At 40.2% G+C, this 12,510-nt stretch overlaps 1 protein-coding gene across 2 annotated transcripts in view; it reads right to left on the bottom strand.

Annotated features, from left to right (window-relative positions):
- Window positions 1-12,510, bottom strand: part of SLC24A4 (solute carrier family 24 member 4) — a 182,743-nt gene that overhangs the window by 73,682 nt on the left and 96,551 nt on the right. The gene's annotated exons all lie outside the window — the stretch shown is intronic.

The following is a 12,510-nucleotide window of genomic DNA, read 5'->3' as shown; positions in this document are numbered from 1 at the left end:
TAATTTAATTTATATACCGCCCTAAGCCCGAAGACCTGATTCACTAGAAAAGACAATAATTCCGGGGAAAACAGAAGGGAGTAGAAAAAGAGGAAGGCCAAACAAGAGATGGATTGATTCCATAAAGGAAGCCACAGATCTGAACTTACAAGATCTGAACAGGGTGGTTCATGACAGATGCTCTTGGAGGTCACTGATTCATAGGGTTGCCATAAGTCGTAATCGACTTGAAGGCACATAACAACAAAAAACATGGGCAGAGAGCACCTGCGTTCTGCTTCTGATAACCAATGAGTTTTAAAGAGATATGCAAGATAAATTACAGACCAGTTAACTCAAAGCAAAACATAACTTCATGGACAAGTCCTTCAGAAACCATTCAACACACTGGTTTAATTGACTACCCGATCAAGACAATGACAATCATTTGCAAAGGATCCTGGAATGAAACAGCAGTTAACATGCTTGCAGTCTTCTTCATCTTTGTAATCAATTCGATGTGGTGAGAAGCCAAAGAAAAAACTTTCTTTCACAGGCAGAGCACCATGTGGCAGAACAAGCTTCTTGTGCTCCAAAACCTGTTTGTGCTCCCTTTCCCAATTCTGCAAGCGACAGCAATTGCTAAAACATTTAATCTCTGCAGTATATTAATTCAATTGGCTCAACCAAGAAAAGGCTGCCAGATATGATTATCTTTGTCATGGTGAGTGGCAAGTCACAAAGAAATGACTGACTCAACTGAAAACTATTAAATCCATTGAATGACTGCATCCTGGAAGGATGTTCTGCAGTGTATTCAAGAAACAGATTCCAGAAGTGCTTTTTCACTCTGATTACAAATGTCCATCCTGTAAAAGTCAAGATTAGCTTAAAGAAATGTAGCACTAATACCCTGTTGGAAATATGGATTTTTATTTAATTTCTCTTAAAAAGTAGTTGTTCAGTATTATTATCTCTATTTTTCAGATGGAGGGGCTGAGGCTAAGAGAAAGAGGTTTGGGCCACCACCAGACAGGCAGTATTTTGCAGGAAAAATTCAAGCACATACTGGAAAATTTCAGTTTGTGCAATTCAAGTGGATTAAAGTGCTCTGTTGTTCTAGCACAAAAAAGCCACTAAAACAATCTGACTTTTTGTAGTTAGCAAAGTGACAAGGAAACACACTGAAAAATGTGGGAAGCACCAATGATTAACGAGATGCACAAATGATTAACATGAAGATGTATAAACACCCTGCAAGCAAATATCATTGCCATGTGACTTCTCTGCAAACAAATCAGAACAAATGCTCAATAAAAACCGGATATAATCTAACCTCCATGTAAGCTTTGTTCAAGCAAATCAGGATGAATTCTCAATAGACAGGTTGTCTGGAGAAGCTCTTGCTTAAGAACATCCAGTTAAATCCAAAATCTAGAAACCAAATTTGAACGGTGTACTTCTTAATACACAATTTCTAGTGCAGTTCTATGCTTGTTTACTGACAAGCAAGTTCTACTATGACCCATGGGGATTACTCCCAAGGTAGTGTGCTACTACAATACTAGTATAGTACTACAAGTACTACTATACTGTAAAGTACTGTTCTTGCACTCGGGTCCTGCTTGCGGGCTTTCCCCAGGCACCTGGTTGGCCACTGTGAGAACAGGATGCTGGACTAGATGGGCCACTGGCCTGATCCAGCAGGCTCTTCTTATGTTCTTATGTTCTTACTATAGTACTATAGTGCATAATATTACACTGCAATCCTATACCCACTTACCTGGAAGTAAGTTCCAATGAAGTTAATGTGGCTTACTACTACATGCATAGGATGGATAAAGTGTTAGACTCTTAAGGTGACAACCCATGAAGTCTGACCACTTGTCCAACAGAAATACACTTGTCCACTTGTCCAGCAATGCTGGTGATTTCTCTTCCCCCCCCTCCAGCCTCCCCCCATCTGCTGAGTTTCCCCCAACCTTCCAGAGTAAATTTTGTGGATGTGCAGGGGGGCAGAGAGGAAGGACAAGCCCTGTTGTGCGAGGAAACCTGACCTTGGCTCTCACCCTTACCTAGGGATGGACAAATCTATCAATTTCGGTTCTTTCAGTTTCTTATTTTTCCAATCTTAAATTCAGTTCTCCACATTTCTGCAACAATTTGCGATTTTTAAAAAAATCCTCATGAACATTTGTCAGCATTTTCGTGTGAATTTCTCCAAATAAATGTATTTTTGTATGTAGTTTTGATTAAGATACACATTTTTTGCAAGCCATTTCCCCTAATATAATGCATTTTATATCTTATTTTCACTAACACATGCATTTTTATACACACTTTGCCCTTGTATCTGCATTTTTGGACACATTACTTTGCTGAAGAACTGTACTGCAAAATTCAGGTAAGTGCAAAGTTTGAATGATGCTTGTGTTTTGGTTCACATACTGCTTTATAAAGTGCTAATTTGGTAAGTTCGCCTTTACATGAGAACTGAATAAAATTTTTCTCCCAACCTTAACACAAGAGTAGTCTTCCCCTTCTCCCATCGTATTGCCAGTACAGTGATTCACATTACTTGATAACATACAGAAATATGGAAAGTGGTAGTTCTTTCTGAAATTCTGACATACCAGGTGCATCACGTGCAAATCAAGAACAATACAAATACTGTAGCAGGTTGTGCAAAATGTTGGCAATGATTCAGTTCAACAGAGAGGGAGCCTTTATAAGAACTGGCCCTTGTATATAAAACCCAGTGGGTATGCATAAACAATAATGTCATAATATTTTGGTTGGTTCCCATCAGCTTAATTCTCTACAAGTGTCCCAGCTCTTTAAATAATTTTACTCTCATCCCCCCCCAATTATTTTATAAGATCTTGAGGTTAAGCCATCTTTTACTGATAGCGTTTGTATCATAGCTCAAGTCAGTGGGGTATGCCAATTTTAGTACTGCAAGTTTGCCATCAATTTGCTACCAACGTGGTGGAAAATGAGTAAAAATGCAAAGACCTCCCCAAAATTACCAGCTCACCAAGCAACTCCAAAAGTGACTCTAAAAACTGAAAGTGCAGCTTAAGGTGCCACCATTTCTCAGCTGAAAATACAAGTCCTATTTTTTTTCTTACATGTGTATCTTCTGAGTGCATTTTTGTGGTGTCCCAAAGTAGCTTCAAACCCTATTCCTTTGAAAGGCACATTATCTGATGCTGTCTGGGGCTGATATGACTTGTAGTTCAAAACATCTGGAGAATACCAGGTTGAGGAAGGCTGATCTATCATTAAGGATGGGGGAGAAATTTGATTCAGTTCACATTTAAAGGCGAATCTACCCAATTTACACCCTCTGAAACAATATGCAAACCACAACACAATCATCCTTCAAAATTCTCACTTCTCTGAATTTTGCAATGCAGTACTCCAGTCAAGTAATGTGTACAAAAAATGCATATAATAAAGGAAAGTGTGCATAAGAATGCATATAGTAGTGAAAATAGCATACAAAAATGAATTATATTAGGGAAAAATTGTTTTCCAATAGTGTGTATATTAGGCAAAATTGCATACAAAAATGAGTGTATCAGGATAAATTTGCACTAAAATGCTGATGAATTTTCACAAGGACTTTTTTTTAATGGAAACTGATGTGAAAATGTGGAGGACTAAATTTAAGATTGGAAAAACGAGAAACTGAAACTAACAGATTAGTTCATCCCTATCTATAATATCCAGGTCCTTCAGTGTATTCAGAATCTATTATAGCAGTACCACCAGAGGGGTTAAAAAAGGACCAAGAAATCCTATGCATGCTTATTTGGATGTAAACTCAACTAGCAGGTATATACTGTACATAGTATTACTACCTTATTATGTCATGGTTCCCTAAAATGAAGATACTCAGTGCTCGGTGCATCTCTCATCACTGGTACATACATACTTTGCAATTCTAATACACCTGTATAATATGCATGTTCCGTTCTAGACATCTCTCTTTTGTGAACCAGTTTCGTGTACTTTATGACTCTTGCGTCAAAAGGGACTGTGATTATTTCTAAGTGCTGCGCAAAGATTCTCAATTATATATAGGATGTTCTGTCCAAAGTAGCCCCCAAACCACAAGCACTCCTCAAATAGTTCTTTAAAATTCTCCAGCGCGGCTGGTATGTTGTAATATTGAAGGAAGCAGAGAACATATCTAAGAGTCAAATTAAGACAGCTGGATTACTCAAAAACTGTGAACTGATTTATGCTCTAGCCCTGTAAAAACCCTTCTTCTATTGCATTTTGTCATTTTTTTACTATATTGATGTTCTATAGTTCCTGAGAAGATTGCAGTATTCCCATCTGGCTGTTGTTCAGTAAAGCAAGCTGTGAGACTCACAGACAGGGATTTTTAGTGAGAGAAGGAAACCTGCAATAAACGGGTTAAGCAGAGCAGAACAGAGCGCCAGGTTTGCCAAGGTCAGCAGCTGGTGGGCAAGTAGATAAGCAGGAACTTGCAGAGGCTCTGGTGTGGGGGAAAAGTAGTTTTGGAGAGAGAGAACTGTGTTTAGTGTTTTGTCAGTAAAGACTCTTACAAGAAACTTGCCTGGCCTGGCTCATTTACTGATCTATGCGTCCCTAGAATTTCTTCTTTGTATGATCTCTATACGCACACACCGACAGGGGTTATGGGCCCAGCTTATCATACAAAGTAAGGGGTTCGAGTGACGTTGCTGCAGAGAAAAGAAAGTGCAAGAAAGAGGCAAGTAAGAGTGGACAACATGGCTGTAAACCTGTCATCCGGGATGCCGATGGAGAGACTGAATGCTGTAAACTACTCCAGCTGGAAATGGAGAATGAGAGCAGTTCTGATTAAAGAAGATTTGAATGATGTCATAGAAAACCCCCCTCCGGCAGCTCCTTCAGCAGCGTGGACGAAGAAAGATGAGAAAGCGAAGGCTTTTATTACTCTGGGGCTGTCTGATTCTCAACTGTTGCTGGTGAGTAATGAGCCGACAGCTAATCAAATGTGGGAGAAGCTAAGGGCCGCTCATGTGCAGCAAACCGCAGGGAGCCAGCTGTGTTTAGCAAGGAAACTTTATCAGATGCGTTTTACAGATGAAGTGACTATGACAGAGCATCTGGCTAAATTTCGTAGATTATTTGCTGAACTTCAAGAAAGAGGAGTGCATCATAGTGACATTCAGATGGTCTATATATTGTTATCTTCATTTGATCGAAAATGGGATGTCATGGTCTCGAGCTTAGAAACTTTAACAGACGGAAATTTAAATTTGGACTTTGTAGAACAAAAACTTCAACAAGAATGGAATAGGAGACAAGAGAGTAAGAAGACTGAATTAAAAGAGACTGAGACTGTACAACAACATCAATATCAAAGAAACAGGCAAGAGAATAAAACATGTTATTTTTGTGGGTCCCGAGGACATATACAGAGACATTGTTTAAGTAAGAAGAGAAGTAACAGGGACTTTGGACGTCAGAGAACAAGCGTGAACTTTATTACTAAGGAGGACAATAAACTGATTAACTCTAAATGGCTGTTAGACAGCGGAGCGTCTAATTGCCTGATCACAGACTCTAGTTTATTTTACACATCAAAGCCAATGCAGGAGAAGCTTTATCTGGCTGACGGATCGACTCAGGACACAATTGCAAAAGGCACGCTCAAGTTAAGTAATTTGGGAACTATATTGACAGATGTGTTATTAGTTTCTGGTTTAAAATATAACATTCTATCGGTACGAAAACTAGCTCAAATAGGTTGTAAAATTACATTTGAAGGGGATAGATGTTTTGTGAGAAAAGATGGTGAAATCTGTATGCAAGGGAAATTACAGAACCAAATGTTTATCAAGCTTGCTCTCTACCATAAACACACGTGTGCCTGGATAGGAGTAAATAAAACCAAACACGAAAACTGTATACATGAATGGCACAGAAAATTAGGGCACGCACATTTTGAGAAAGTGAAAAATACTCCAAAGCATAGTCAAGATTTGGAACTAACACATTGTGAGCATGTGGATGAATGTGAGGTATGCTATAAAACAAAAATGACTGTGACTCCTGTAAATAAGAGCTGTGAAAGTACTACCACTAAACCCTATCAGCTCATACATGTGGATTTGGCTGGACCTTTCCAGTGTTCAAAAGGTGGGGCAAGATTCTATTTAGTGATTGTAGATGATTTTTCCAGATTTACACATGTATTCTTATTGAAAAAGAAGAGTGAAGCCGAAGATAAATTAAAGGCATTTATACAGAGGACAGAGACACAATATGGGGTTGTTATCAAAAATATCAAATCAGATCAAGGTGGGGAATTTACCAGTAATTCATTTAAAACATATTTGGAAAAGAAGGGAATAATACAAAGTCTCACTGCTCCCTTCAGCCCATCCTCCAACGGAACTGCAGAGAGGAGGAACCGGTCACTGCAGGATTCAATGAGAGCCATGCTGGCTGATGCAGATATGAATAACACCTATTGGGGTGAATGTATTCTATACACTGCTTACATTCAGAACCGCCTTGTGCACAGAGTAATAGGCATGTCTCCATATGAGAAATTGACTGGAAGAAAACCCAGGGTAAAACACATAGAGCGTTTTGGAGCAAAATGCTGGGTGCATGTGTCAAAGCAGAAAAGACATGGTAAATTAGCTTCAAGAGCTCAGGCAGATCGTATTTTGGGATTTCAGAATTCATATTATAGAATTTGGTTGCCTGAGAAACAACAAGTAGTGTTAAGTAGAAGCATGAAGGTAATAGATAAACCTTGGAGAGACAGTCAAACAGTAATACTTGATGGTGCAACCAAGTAGGAAGCAGCAGATGTTCCTTTTGGGCATCAAATACCATTAAGAACCGCATTGACTGACTTAATTCAAAGTGGCAAACGTACTGTGAAAAGACTGAGGAGTGAAGACATGGCAATGCAAGATAAAGAGGTGCCAGGTACTAGTGCAGGAACAAGTGCAGACACAGGTGCAGGAACAAGTAAAATTGAGAGTGAGGAAGAAATGGAAATAGATACTGTTAGACGGTCAGAAAGAAAAACGAAAGGAAAACCACCTCATAGATTCACATTTAACATTACACAAAAGAATAATGAGACAGATGAATATCCTGTAGAATGGGAAAAAGAAGGGCCAATAGACAAAGAAACAATGGATCTCATGTGGAAATACTGTATTGAAGAATGAAATATAAATGAGTGTTATCAAATAAAAGTGAACAAAACTCTGTAAAAACTTGTATGAATAAAGAACAAAAACTGAAATGGAAATGTAAATAGATACTGTAAGGAAACATGTACTGAAGTGTATTGAAATGAAAAGTTAAGATTGTATAAATGTAACAATGACATGTAGTTTTGTAATCTGTGAGTCTCAGGTGGGGGCTGTTGTTCAGTAAAGCAAGCTGTGAGACTCACAGACAGGGATTTTTAGTGAGAGAAGGAAACCTGCAATAAACGGGTTAAGCAGAGCAGAACAGAGCGCCAGGTTTGCCAAGGTCAGCAGCTGGTGGGCAAGTAGATAAGCAGGAACTTGCAGAGGCTCTGGTGTGGGGGGAAAGTAGTTTTGGAGAGAGAGAACTGTGTTTAGTGTTTTGTCAGTAAAGACTCTTACAAGAAACTTGCCTGGCCTGGCTCATTTACTGATCTATGCGTCCCTAGAATTTCTTCTTTGTATGATCTCTATACGCACACACCGACACTGGCAACTGAGAATGAAATTTTGTTTCCATATAAGTGCAGTTTCTTCCACAGGACACATATTCCTGAGAGAATGAAGGAAGTCAAATATAGGTACTCTAGGAAAGGAAAGATCCAATGAGACATGACCACCATTTCTAAATAGTATCTGTGAAACCACGCAGAAGACATGGGGATTACTCAGAAGAGAATGGCAACTGAGAATGAAATTTTATCTTGACAATTGAGAATGAAAATTTGTTTCCATGTAAGTGCCCTTGCTATGGCACACATTCCTGAGAGACAGAAGGGGGGACAAATATATATACTCTAGGAAAAAAGAGACCCAACGGGATGCAGCCATCATTTCTAAATAGTTTCTATGTAACTATGCAGAAGAAGACAGGGAATTACTCTGAAGTCTCAGAAGCTGGCAGGGAGAAGAAGAGTGCTCCAAATCAAAGGGCGGGGGAGTTAACACTGAAGAAAAGTAAACTCTTAACAAGGAAAAAATGGCAACTGTATAAATCTCTCCAGAGAAGCTGCACAAGAGGGAGATACTAGCAGGCTTGGAGAAGCACCAAGGTTTGCAGAAGTACAAAAAATATTTCGGGGGAAAAGCCCAATTAGGGAAGGGACTGAAACAACCCAATGACAACCAACCAAGCGCAGTGGTCACAGAATGCTGATTGAGCATTGAGGGGGAAAGAGAAAGCCATGGAGGGAGGGGGAACAGAATGGAAAAGGGCATGGCTGGCTGGCTGGGATCCTAAACATGAGCACTCCACATTGCAGCTTTTTGCTACAGGTCTCACTGAATATTTTGTATATACTACCATGATTGTTCTAGTCTCAGGAAAGTCCAAAGGAGATTACATTAAAAAAAATGAGTCAGAGTTAACAAGTGCTGAAACAGTAAAAAGGAGCCAAGATATTTTTATTGGTCTCATTATATCAGCTATGATTTGCAACTACTTCACTCCAATAACAGAAACCTTTGTTCCTTTTGGTCCATACAGTATGATTGTGCCATTACTCCAAGTTGCAGGATCTGACAGAAATTCAGGATGCAGGCCATGGGATCATCCTTCAAGAAGCTGCAGAGCGGACTTATTTTAGTAGAAGTTTATTGACACAGCTGGCACAGTGATCAGGAAAGATTGCAAAGAATTCCTATGGATGCATGATGTTATATTTGAACTGGCATTCACAATGGGATCGTGAATAAAAATTAACAAATTATCCAAAACAATGCACCACACCAATTAACACCTTGTATTTTAGTGATTATGGGGAAATTTGGGTGAACTTCCTGCAGAAAGTTTCATCTTGAAGTATAAAGATGAAGATTAAGCAGAGCTTGGAAAAGTTACTTGTTTGAACTACAACTCCCATCAGCCCCAGCAAGCATGGCCACTGGATTGGGCTGATGGGAGTTGTAGTTCAAAAAAGTAACTTTTCCAAGCTCTGAATTAAGGAAATATTATCCATTTCTTACAGGTATATATCCAAGATATTACAAAGCCACACAAGTGAGCTTTCCAAGTTTCACAGTCTTTTGCTTCATACATAATAACATTTGTAACCCAGGCCTTCTCTTGATATGTAATAAAATAGTTAACAGTACCCGTTTACCTGAGACAGCACTTGTGCAGACTCAGTGGCTCAAGCCAAATTCCTAGATTCTATACTCCTAGATTCCTATCAGGTTTTCACTATCTTGGAGTCAGCTGCACAGTATGTCAATTTAAGGCCATGTCAGCACTAAATAAACTTTATATTGTAAAATAACAGATTGATGTTAAACACATATCCGCATATGACAATGGAAACCAGCCCTTAGATTGTATACGTAAGGCAATAATCACTTGAAGCCTGAACTACTATGCTACAGATGCTTTATCTAGATCCCTCGTGTCCAATAGCTGCTTGGCATTTGAGCCCTGTATTTTCAATAAGTTCCAAGTATGGATACAATCCTATACATACTTCCCTTGGAGTAACTCACATTGAACTCAATAGGGATTCCTTCACTGGGCTTGTACACTCCCCCTTCCTTTCGCATTAAAGTTTTTAAGCTCACATACCTGCTTTGTTCTAAACAGCAGTTTCCCATTTTGTCTGATTACAGGAAACTGTGGTTTATATGGACCACAGTTAGTTAACAAACCAGGATATCAAAGCTTGGTTTTGTTGCTACATCTGAACTGAGCCAGTAAGTGGCTTAGTCCATTGGAGCTGGCTATGAATTGTAGACTTCACAAAATGTCTGCTTTTCAATCATTTATGAAATTGCTAAATGGGCTTTGCAATATACCATATGAAACAATCTTCTATGTGAGTCTCTAGGAAATAGAAGGAAACAAAAAAAATGCACTGGGGCTCTGCAGTTTAGAATAGGTTGGAGGGAAATTCAAAACAGCGGGAGATGCTATGAATTTGGATCAGGGCAGAAAAATGGCTATAAATTCCCAGGTATTAGCATTTGAATACAGATTTTCCCTTGAAATTTGCTTGGCAGGATATGAACAGAATACTCATGGCTGTTTAATGAACAAATAGGTAGGGGAGGCCATATATTTATAGCAGAAAACAAATTGAGTTGTAAGTGCTACAACCCAAAGAAACTAATGTATTTTTTCCTCCCTTGAAAATACCTTTTCTTTTCTTTCAAAAAGGCCCTTCCTGACATCAAAAACATTAGGAGAATTTGCAAGCTAATTATTAACTTTGTAACAAAGGCACAACTCTCTGATCTACTAAAAGTGCATTTACATTGCTGTCTAAAGTACACAAATAGAAACAAAAATGCTTATGTCCTGAAAGGATAATTTTTCCCTTCCCTTTTCCTAGACAGTAAATTGCTAATAGTCAATTATCTATGATCAATAATGTATATAACACCTCTACCTGTGAAGCAAAACAAAATAATATAACATAAAAATAAATATATGATCTCATAATACGAACACTGCCAGAAAAGCATGAGGGGAGATATTATAAAAGTTATATAAGTGAAAACCAATGAAGGAATAATTTCATAAATAAATTACTGCATAATGAAATGGATAAGCCTAACTACATCTCTGAATGGAAACAAATCCTCATATGATTCAAGTCTATGAAGAAAGAAGCCAAATTATTTCTGGAAAGAGTGAGACAGGTGTGAAGAAGAGTGTGTAATTGCCATGATATGCATTCCACGCACGCTGGCGACGTTGAAACAGTATGCAACAGAAAGGAAGAATCTTGGGGAAACCTGATTGTGACCCTGTCAAGGACTCTAAGAGAACAGGAAGGTCTGGAACAGGAAACACGCTGATGGTGAATATGCACAAAATCAGCTAAACAGGTTTGTAAAGGGATGGAGGAAAGACTGAAAATGGAGAGAAACAAATCAATGGAAGTACTGGGGACACTGTGAAACTTTCGTTCAAATATTACAAAGGGATTGCAGGGACATTCATTCCCAGCATATGAACCCATCACCAGCATCCTTTGCACAAACCACCTTCTTGTCTAGACTAAGAACATGGAGGGAAAGTGTGATAGTGTCTGCTGACTCTCCAATTGAACCTGGACATGTATTGCTGGGTAAGAGAACACCTAAAGGGGTTTATATCTAAATCTAATTAAAACACATGAGGTACATATTCAACCATATCAATATTAAATAATAATTGCAGTTGAGGGGTGAAATAAAACACAGAGATGTCAGCTTGGGTTGAACAAGGGCCACTTTATTTAAATTATAGAACAAAACCCAATTTAAAGTGACCTGCAGAGGGAAACCTAGGTGTGGGAACTGTCTATAAGCAAGTAGCTTGCCATACAGCTCTCGGGCGACCAGCCCCTGCTGGGGCAAGGGCAAGCCCATCTGCTTACCCTTTACCCCAGCCACACCCTGCAGGTGAGTAGGGGGGCCTTCCCACATCATCCCCACCCAGGGCCGTATAACCCCTGGGTAGATGAGGATAAGTTGGCCCCAGAAGCAGCCCATATCCTGCCCTCGAGCCGTAAAGCCCTGAGAGACAGGCCTCTGGAACCGCCAATCACCTCCAAAGGTGCCTAAGGGGGCCACCTAGCTGTCCTTACCTATTTCCCTTCCCGCACCTTCCCGCCACAAAAGGGGGACAAATCTCTATTTAGTCCCCCTTTACCCCACTGCCGAGAAACATCTCTCGCAGACACCCCTGCAGGTCGCCCAAAATAAGTCGTTACCTGCATGAGACAGGTGAACGCCATCGGCCCTGTACAGTTCACCCTTCCAGTGCTGAATGCGGGGATGCGGAATGGCCAACCCCCCCCTGCCCAAGAAGAGCCCACCGAATTTGCCGGTTGACCTTCTTCCATGCATGATCAATTCCAGCTGGATCCCATATGCCGCGCCATGTCTGACCACATCAGACGCACCAAAGGCCAACGCTGCCTTATCACTTGCATGTCCTTACATGCCTGTACGCTGAGGGCCTTGCCCTGCTTCACGCCGCGGTCATTACCACCGAGGTGGATGACCATTGCCTGCAGAAATATCTGCACCACACCTTGCTGGAACAGAGCGGGTAGGAGCCACTCCCCATGCATTCCTTGCCGGTCCAGCCACTGCACAACAGCCCCTCTACTGAGGCCCAACTGCGAGCCCATGCTCGAATTCGCTGCCCTCCAGGGTGCCCGGAAGACCATGCTGTGGCCGCATATTAGGATGTGCATCTGCTCCATCCATGTCCAGCAACCTGTGAAAACAATGAAGATTGTGAGGCCGCTACATTCCCTTGCCCTCTAAAAGTGGGGAATATAGCCCTTGTACGCATCAGAGGACCAAAGTC

Source organism: Rhineura floridana, chromosome 2, assembly GCF_030035675.1.
Source record: "Rhineura floridana isolate rRhiFlo1 chromosome 2, rRhiFlo1.hap2, whole genome shotgun sequence".
NCBI lineage: Eukaryota > Metazoa > Chordata > Lepidosauria > Squamata > Rhineuridae > Rhineura > Rhineura floridana.
Note: the sequence above shows the minus strand (reverse complement) of the source record. Positions and strands in the feature narration are given on the sequence as shown.